The sequence below is a fragment of the Poecilia reticulata genome, chromosome 16, assembly GCF_904066995.2.
Source record: "Poecilia reticulata chromosome 16, P_reticulata-male-v2, whole genome shotgun sequence".
Classification (NCBI taxonomy): Eukaryota; Metazoa; Chordata; class Actinopteri; order Cyprinodontiformes; family Poeciliidae; genus Poecilia; species Poecilia reticulata.
In genome coordinates, this window is record NC_088845.1 from 6044948 (window position 1) to 6055777 (window position 10830).

A 10830-nucleotide genomic window follows, 5' to 3' on the forward strand; every position below is an offset into this window, starting at 1 on the left:
ATACTAATGGAACTAAATGTCCTTTGTAAAAGAAACTATGAATCTTATGATTTTATAGACAAGAAATGTTACAAGAGATTCATAAGGAACACTCTGTTATGGACAAAATGACTCCTTGTCTCATCTCTATCTGCAGAGCCACATTTAGACAGTTACAAAGTCGGCCTTCTATCACCTGAAGAACATCTCCAGGATTAGAGGACTTATTTCAGCACGATCTAGAGAAACTCATCCATGCGTTTATTTTTAGCCGCATTGATTATTGCAACAGCATCTTCACAGGTCTGACTAACAAATCAATCAAACAGCTGCAGCTGATCCAGAATGCTGCTGCTCTCGTTCTCACTAAAACCAGGAAGATAGAGCACATAACACCAGTTTTAAAGTCCCTACACTGGCTCTCTGTAGCTCAGAGAATAGACTTTAAAATACTGATGTTAGTTTATAAATCACTGAACAGTTTAGCACCATAATACATTAAAGATCTGTTATTGTTGTACCAACCGTCTAGACTCTAGACCCCTCAGATCTTCTGGTTCTGCAGCCTCAGAACCAGAACCAGACGAGGAGAAGCAGCATTCAGTTTCTATGCACCACAAATTTGGAACAAACTTCCAGAAAACTGTAAAACAGCTGAAACACTGGGTGCCTTTAAAAATCAACTTAAAACCCACCTGTTTAGAGTTGCTTATGGCTAAATTAGGGTTAGAGTGCGGGTTTTGATGATTCTCTTCGATGTTTTTAATGTTTTTATCTGTTATTTTTCTTCTATTTATTAATGTCACACTGTTTTTATTATTCTTTTTCTTCTTTAATTATGTAAAGCACCTTGAAATGCCTTGCTGCTGAAATGTGCTATACAAATAAAATTTGATTGATTATAATCTGACTATTTTTTCCCGTCCGATGTCAGACAGGAAAACAAGAATTGTGGAAAGTCTAGTATTATAAAGACTAAAATGAAAAAATTATATATGACAATCAAAAATTCAAGGATGCCATTGTCATAAGTGGGGTGTTGTGGTGAGGATGAGGACGCAGGTAGACCCAGGATGTGATGAAAATTATTAATTTAATGATAATAATCCAAACACGGAACAACGGAGAAACAGGCATCACATGGCAACAAACGACAACATTAGACAAGGATCCGACAAGGAACACAGACAACAGGTGAGACTAAATACACATGGGGTAATCAAGGGACAGAGACACACCTGGGAGACAATCAACGGGGAAGACGCAGAGACAGGACTCACAGGGAACAGGATCACACAGAAAAACTCAAAAATAAACACACATCATGATAGTCTTTACACCCTTGTCTCTAGTGGGTGCTGTGTAGATTTGCTTTGACAATGAAGGGAAAGAAATAATTTGCTGTTGCGTACTGTAGACTGCACAGCCATCTGGTTTGGTCTTGGCAGGGAGTTTTAGGTAATTATGCTTGGTTTGAATTTCACTGATTCCCGGCGGACACTGCAGGGCTGCCACCTCCGCGTCTCCGATTGTAATCAGACTAAATTGGACAGAATTAACTTGGGTGAAGATTATACTATTAAATACAGCAACTGTTTCCATTTATTTAGCCTCTTCTTTGCTCCTTGGGTTTAATCTGATTGTCTTTTTAGTCAGATTCATTATTGCTGGCTGTGTAAGAAAGTGAGGTTGATGAATTTTCCAGACTCTCACCAGGAGATTTATGAGGAAGTTTATTTATGTCCTTGCTTAGCCTGAAGCTTAGTTTAAATTTTTTAAAACTTATTCCTTGTAGATCTGCTGAATGTTTCTTAAATTAGTCAGTTTAAAATTTCAATCAGCTGCAAAGGTATAAAAAAACAATTGTGTTTATCTTTAAGTTGTTTAGAAATTCAGAGAACGCTTTGAGATGTGATCTTCGCTAAACAATATGATCGGCATTTCTATGGCAAACTCTTTTTTTTTTACATGTTAAAACTAATTGAGGAGGTAAACAATTATCCTCATTTCATACAAAATTCATGTGAATTATTTCTCAATTATTTTGTAATTCCTCCATTTTATGACCTGATCAGGTTATTTTCACACAGGAGTCAGTTTCTAAAAGCGGCTCCTCAATGAGAGACGGGACCCAGTTTGGAAAAACATGTTAATGTAATTCCTGTCTCATCCAAAATCCCACTGTTTGGATTGAGTCTGTTTCCCTGAAAAAAACATCTGTTTAAGTGTTTAGAGTAGTGAATAATGAAACATCAGTGCCTGTTGTGTTTTTATGTTTTAATCATTAGTGCAAATCCTTTTTTTATCAAGTACGATTTAATGTTGACCCACTGTATTTAATTTTCACATGCCATAAATTGTACTTTTAGGAGTAATTTTACTGTATTTTTGCTTTTACTTGAGTAATATTTAGAAATATTGCAACTCTTATGTAGTTAATTTCTCTATACTCTATCTAATGTGACCAAAAATATGCAAGACGTTGAGACAAACCTAAAGCTTAAACCAAAATTAGAAATCGCATGCACGCACTAAAATAATGTAAGTATTGGCAAGAAACACGTAAAGTGCATATTCACTTATTTATGTTTAAAATATTCTAGAATATACAATACCCTTTTTTTCTTTATTTTTACAGTGTATATTAGTGGCCCCCCGAACAATACCAGAGAGCATTAAGATTTTTTTCATATATTGTATTTTCCGGGTCATATGTGGATTTTTCTTCAACCACCAGGGGGCTCTTTAGCAGGAAGTGTGTCCTGTAAACTGTGGGTGTTTTGTTTTGCATGGTGCATTGCTGCCATCTGTTGGACTTTTAGGGAACTGCTTGACTTTTATGTTATTTAATCAGTACGGTTGTTTGCTAGCGGTAGAGCAGATATACGCCGCATTCCGGGTTGAATTCTTCGAAGTAATGCCTGCAAGTAGCAGCTTATACTTCAAAACAAGCCTTTATGTTATAGTTACTTTCCCTCAATGGAATATATACTAGTCAGTCCCAGTGACCGTTTCACTAACGGTTTTTGCCCATGTGCTTTCTGGGTAAAAATGAATCGAGAAACGCGTTCCCCCCCTTACTCAACAATTGTGATAAACGTGTAACACTTTTTCTGTTACAAACTGACTCCGGCCCTCCACCAGAGAAGGGAAAAGTGATGTGGCCCTGTTTATCCTGTTTATCCTGGCTCACAGGAAAAAGTTTGGGGACCACTGGTGTATATGATGAAATAATTTCTTAGAACTTCAGATGTTTTGCTTTTATCCTAGAATGAAATATATTGCATCAGATTTTTGATGCTTTGAGTCAGTAAAAAGTTTTATGTTGTAGTTAGACAGTAAACACTTCGCTCCGTCTGAGCAGCAGAAATCTGGAAGAAACCTCATCCGTGCAGACCCTGTCTGGGCCCAAAACTCGCTGTAACCTGAAACCTTTCACCGATGTCAGCCGGTTCAAAACATCAAGTAGATTCATCTAATTATATTCTTCAGCCCACAAAGTTTTATTTATTTCCAATCAGTGTGATCACAACTTCCAAAGACTCTATGTGATTCATGGTAAGCCTGAATTTATAAGTAAAAATATAAAATATATGCATGGTGTGCAAGAAAAGAGTTATGTAAATTAATTCAACGTGACATCTAAATTATCTGGAGAAATTTAGACCAACTGCTTAAAAGGTATGAAGAAATAAAATGAACAGATTTGTTTTATCTGCTGCCCTCTGCTGGTTACTTAGGCACAGTTATCTTTGTATGGGAGTTTCTAATTTTCACTACAAAAACACAAAATATTACCAAGTATTTTTGTCTAGTAAGTTTTTTTACATACTTAAAATAAGACAAAACTAACTTACAAGAAGCTTTTCTCTAAAATGAGCTTGTTTTAAGTAAATGACACATGAATATTAGTTTTAAAAACTATTGGTTCCACTGGCAGATTCTTTTTCTGTCATAACGAGGGGAAAATATTTTATTAGTTTAAAAGATAAACTAAAATAAACTATTTTGTGTGTCTCTTTTCAAGAGACTGTCTCTCCAGAGACCTCTGGTTTCCTCTGGTCTAATTACATTTACGGGTTGGAAGAACAAGAGTCTGAAAAATAGTCTCGATCCAAAAGTGATCGAGACTATCGAGTCCTCTGGGCTTCTGGTCTCTGCATCTAGTCAGCGAGTACTCTACAGTTTCTGATAAAATGAGCTAACGAGAGACTAATCTAATTCCTTTTGTGTGTCTCTTCTGAAGAGACACACAAAAGGAATTATTTTGTGTGTCTCTTTTTAAGAGACACACAAAATAAATAAATAAACTAGTACATTTTTTAATCACTATTCAAGAATTATTGACTTAAAACAAGGTGCTATATATTGCAGTAAAGTTCATTGAAAGCTAGTTTTGTCTTATTTCAAGTGTACTGAGACATTTTCACTAAAAACTAAGTTCCTGTCGTTTTCTTTAGTCAAATCTCCTGCTGAGCTAAACCCATTTAATCCCATTCTTTTGTTAAAAAGGTTAAATCCTTTAGTAACCAAGCAGCACTATGACTTTTCTTCTCCGAAAATGCAAACTCTCCAACTTAATCACGCTGAAACTCTAAATAGTCAAGTGAGCTTCCAATTTGAAATGTTTTTTTAAAAAAATGGCTGTTCAAATTTTGTTAAATCAAATGTCTGCTGTCACATTTGAAATGAAAAATTCAGGATTTCTTGTTGAGAAGAAAAAATCTTATGCTGCCAGAAACTGGGAGTTAACTTGACTTTTCCAGCATTTTTTTTAAGTAAAATATTACAGCATAGTATATTTAAAACCTTTTTCCAAATGTATGTGCGCAGGTCTGTGGGTTGTAATACTTTATCTTCACCACAAGGTGGAGATATATTCAAAAATATGAATCTTCATCTCCACAATTCGATTAAAATGTCCAGGCAACCTGAATGTTAAACATTTACACACCTGGAAGCGTATTTGATCCATTTTGTTCTTATTTAGACATCAATTAATGATTCAGATACTATTTTCTACAGCAGCAGATCTGAACTGAGCACAAGTTTCAGAGACATTTAAAGGTAATTTTATTTATATAGCACATTTTCAGGGACAAGGCAATACAAAGTGCTTTACAGGAATTAAAAGGAAATACAAACAAAATAACAAACCAAGTTACTAGGAGCTCTTGTTCAGGGTTGCTAAATTTCTTCTGGTCTAATTACATTTCCGGGTTGGAAGAACAGGAGTCTGAAAAATAGTCTTGATCCAAAAGTGATCAAGACTATCGAGTCCTCTGGGCTTCTGGTCTCTGCATCTAGTCAGCGAGTACTCTACAGTTTCTGATAAAATGAGCTAAAGAGAGACTAATCTAATTCCTTTTCTGGGTCAAAAGTGAGTACTCCACAGTTTCTAAATGATAGTAATCTAAAGACGAATCTAAGAAATGTTGGTCTAGATAGTGAATACTCCACAGTTTCTAAAAAATGAGCTAAGTTCTGAGTTTGTTCTAAATCCTTTTCTGGGATAAAAGTGAGTAGTCAAAGTTTCTAACAAGTAGTAGTATAAAAGTAACTAAGTAGTGACTTTTCCTATTAATTATTTCTGGATTCTAAGCTTGTTGTAATTCTAATTCACATTCTAGAATTAGAACGGCTAATTCTAATTAGAATTAGAACGTTAATAAACCACCAGAGCCTAAGTGGAGACCAGAACTCTTTACATCTTAATAACATTAGAAATTGGGATATTTTGGATTTTCACAGTGGCTTCATAAAACATAACATAGTGCTACAGATTTAACACCAAATTTGTTCCATCTGAATAAACTGTGAAGTACAAGTTTTGTACCAGAGAACAGTAAAACAACCAGATAACACTGGATATATTTCCTTTTGTTGAGGTACATTGTGTTGTTAATACTCAGATATACTAATATGTTCAATATTAATCATCTATTGCAAAGACATGAGAGAAAATCTTCAGTCTTTTCAAGAGACACACAAAATAAGGCTCATCATGCATCACATTTCAAACACCAGCTTCTGTCTTCATACGCACCAGATCATGCAATGAAACCTGACATATGGAGCTCCACAGGGTTATGTTTTGGAGCCAATCAGATTTTTTTTTTTGTAATTCAAACTTTATTGATTTTCTGAATATTATTTCACACAAAACACAAATACAGAACAAAAGAGGAAAAAAGGCTGGTGCACCCCCCTCCCCCCCCAAACCCGGAGTACAGTCTTATATGTGTGTGTTACAGTGTTAATCCAAAAACATTTAGAAGTTGAGAGAAAGATAAATGTCCGGGAAAATCAAGCTTCATCCAGATCCATTACTAAGAGCCGCAGTCCTTTTCAATGAGTCCCAAAAGCTATCCCATTCCATGTCCCTGTTCCCTTTCATGTTGTTGAGCATGGCTTCATAAGAAGCTGTATCCGTCATTGCTTTAATCCACTCATTTAGCTCAGGACACTTTGTGGTCTTCCAATGTCTTAAGATGATCCTGCAGGCTGTCACCAGACCAACCATCACAACTGTGAAAGCTCTTCTTGGGGTGTTCGGCATTTGAGATCTGTCTCCCAGTAAACACAGTTCTGGGGCCTGAGGGATCTCTGAGCCAAGCCATGCTCCCAGGGCCTCCAAGATTTTAGTCCAAAATGGTGAAATCAGAGAGCAGTCCCAAAAACAATGCAAATATGTGCCCACTTCCTTCTTACATTTCCAGCACATATTGTTTGACATTATTTTCATTCTATGTAACCTAGTGGGCGTATGATAATACCTATGCAGCACCTTATACTGTATAAATTTACTTCTGGCCTCTTTCACATATTTACCACTCTCTGACAGTACACTCAACCATCTTTCTTTTGTATACTCTTTTTCCAGGTCTTTCTGCCAAAGAAGTTTAATATTTGAAGATTCACCACTCAGATTACCATTTAGCAGCTTATAAAATTGAGAGGCAGTGTGTTGTTCCCGCGGCATCTTATATAATTCAATATATCATTTTCTGCAATCATTTTAAATTTTGAGGTAACACAATGTCTCATCTGTAGATATTTCCAAAAATTTGCTCTACCGTCCAAGTTAAATGTATGGATAAAGTCATTGAAGGACATGAATTGCCCATCTTTGTACAAATCACCAATGGTGCCTATGCCACGTGAATGCCACTGCCTCCAAAACACAGATGTTTTACCAATACATATAGCAGGATTATTCCAGAGAGATGCATATTTCTCCACTTGATGCGGAAGTTTTAACAATTTGTGTACTTTCGACCAAACATTACAAGAATGAACATAAACTGGGTTTGTTGTGTTGATCTTTTGAGACAATTTGTGTTTAGGGTCAAATGGCAAACAAATATCCCTTTCAATATATATCCATTCCTGCCTGTTCTCACCTTCCCAGTGTTTAACTAATTTTACCATCTCAAATGACAAACAGTAGAGCTTAGGATCTGGAAGTCCAAGGCCGCCCTTTTCTTTAGGAGCATACAATTTTTCTAGTTTTATTCTCGATCTTTTGCCTTCCCACAAAAATTGTTTAATTAAGTTTCATACCTTTTAAAAATATCGAGTGGAATTGAAATAGGAAGCATCATAAGCACATAATTAAACTGAGGGCTGTAATCATTTTATAACATTAATCTTACCCCAAAGGGTTAAGTTTATCTTCTCCCACTTGTCAAAGTTTGTTTTAATTTTTGAGAGCACCGGATTAAAATTTAGTGAAGGTAACGCTTCCAACTCCCTGCTGAGTCTAATTCCAAGATACTTCATGCCTTCAGGTATCCATTTGAATTTGAAATCTTTGATCATGTGTGAATTACATAAAGAGGATAATGGCATGGCTTCCGATTTAGCCCAATTTATAGAGTACCCAGAGATCTTCGAATACATCTGTATAATGTCCATTAAGTGTGGCAGAGATGTAAGCGGGTGTGTTATAAGTGATAAAATATCATCCGCATATAAGAGCAGTTTATGTTCTTGTTGTCCCCATAATATCCCTTTTATGTCCTTATTTATCCTAATGCTCACTGCTAAAGTTTCAATAAACATGATGAATAACAATGGACTAAGAGAACAACCCTGACGGGTCCCACGTGATAAATTAAAAAAGGATGAGATAGTACCATTAGTCATGACAGCAGCCCTTGGTTCCCTATACAATATTTTGACCCATTTAATAAAAAAAGGCCCAAATCCAAAATTTGAGAGAGTTGAAAAGAGAAAGCTCCATTCCACCTTATCAAACGCCTTCTCCGCATCCAAGGAGATGGCAACAACTGGCTCCTCCTTTGACTGACTCAGCCACATCAAGTGCAACAATTTTCTAATGTTATCAGAGGAGGAGCGGGTTTTCATAAAGCCTGTCTGATTCTGGTGAATAATACTAGGAAGGACTTGTTGTAAACGCACAGCCAGCACCTTGGTTAATATTTTACAATCCACATTTAATAAACTAATTGGTCTATAATTTGCCGGATCTGTGCTGTCCCTATCTCTTTTGGGAATTAAGGATATCAGAGCTTCATTAAAAGTAGGAGGCAGCTGTCCTCTCTCGAAAATCTCTTGATACACCTTTTGCAACACTGGAGCAAGAATATCTATGTACTCCTTGTAGTATTCTGATGGAATACCATCACTACCGGGGGATTTCCCCACCTTCATCCCTGAAATTGCCTTCCTGATCTCCTCTTCTGTAATTGGTGCTTCCAACCCCTCTACATGCTCCTGAGATAGCCTTGGTAGATTGAGTTTAGAGAGGAAAGCATCACTTTCTCTTTGGTTTGTCTCGTTAAACACTGAAGATGTATATAATGTTTCGTAATATTGTTTGAAGCCATTGTTTATCTCTTTTGCTGAGGTTACCAAAGTATCTCCTTGTTTAATGGCAGGGATCGTGTTCAAAAAATCCTCTTTCTTAACTTGTCTTGCTAACAATTTTCCAGTTTTCTCCCCTCCCTCGTAGAATGAAGTTTTTAACCTAAATAGAGAATATTCCACTTTTTTGTTATAAATTCCATTTAACTGAAACTTAAGCTCACAAATATCTCGATAAAGTAAATCATCATAACACCTAGCCAGATTGTTTTCTTTAAGTTTGATTTCTCTTTCCAATTTACGAATTTTACATAAACTTTCTTTTTTCTTCCATGAGGTGTATGCTATAAGCTTACCTCTCAGGAATGCCTTAGAGGCCTCCCATGCAGATTGAACATACTCTGTACTGCCAATATTTATTTCGAAGAAGTATCTCATGTCCGTCCCCAACTGTTCTTTAAAGAGTTTGTCCTGTAAAATTGAGACATTCATTCTCCATCTTGAACCGCTTATATTCCCCAGTCCTAATCTTATGCATAATTCCGTAGCTGCATGGTCAGTAAGTGCAATAGTTTTAATATCACTGCTACGTACATTATTTACTATAAATTTTGAAATCAAAAACAGATCAATCCTAGAATAGGATTTATGACAATGAGAGTAAAATGTGTATTCTCTTTTAGATGGATTAATTAACCTCCAAACATCTACTAAACCCAAATCTTCCTTTAGCATATGAACTGCATCTCTTCCTTTAGAGCTAATTGGACCTTTTGATGTGCTTTTATCAAGAACAGGATCCATCACTTCATTAAAATCCCCTGCTAATATTATTTGTCCTTCCATATCCCCCAATATACTATTTGCTTTGTGGAAAAAGTTAGGTTCCTCCTTATTGGGTGCATATATGTTGCAGAGTATAACCTTTACACCTTCTACCATTGCTTCAATACAAACCATTCTTCCTTCTGTATCTTTAGCTTGTCTTATCAATGAAAACTGAATATTTTTCTTAATAAGAATAATTACACCATTGCGAGCACTTGAGTGAGAGCTATGAAAAATATGTCCTACCCAGCCCGTCTTGAACTTGGACTCTTCCCCTTCATTTAGGTGAGTTTCTTGGAGAAATATTATATCAGCTTGACTTGTCTTTAAATAAGCCAATATTTTCCGCCTTTTGGCGGGATTTCCGCATCCATTAATATTCCAAGATGTAAATTTTATATACTTCCCAGTCATAGAGGATTACAGATTGATACACATTTTAACCCTGTAATAAAACACTTTAAACAGATATATCTGTACCCCTGTCCCCTGAATCCCAACCTACTCTGTGAGTGCACCCGGCCAAAATGAAAACAATTTACGTGGGCAATAAACATTCCCATCATGTAAACGAATAAAAACAGCCTGAAAAGAAAAAGGAAATATAACTTAAAACCTACTCTATTGCTGCTGTCTACAGCAGCTGAAGAGAAAAAGAATAACTAAGAGAAAAACCTTATCAGGTCCGTGGGTCCTACTTCGCTCTATTCGTGATGACAGGTGGCGAGGTCTGCCTCCCGACAATCTGACACAACATCTTCTATGGGGCTCCTAGTATCTATTCAGTTGAATTTGGGGCGTCCTTCCCCTGCTCGTTCTCCTCCTGGCTCTCCTCATTGAAAAACTTCTCTGCTGCTTTCGCAGAGCTGAAGCTTTTATTTTTACCCTTCCACCTCACACGCAGCGTGGCTGGAGACGCCAGGGTGTATTTAGCGTTGTGCTCTTGCAGCTTCTTCTTCACTGCGGTGAAAGCCTTCCTTTTCTCCGCCAATTCTTTAGTCATGTCTGGAAACACTGATAGCCTGCATCCTTGCCACTCAAAACCGCGCTTCTCCTTAGCTGCCCTGATCACTTTATCCCTCGCTGATTGTCTCAGGAATCGGATAAGAACCGGTCTCGGGGCTCGATCCGGGTCGGGTAATGGTGCGAAGGCCCGGTGTGCTCGTTCAATCTCAAACTCCGCATCAACATGAA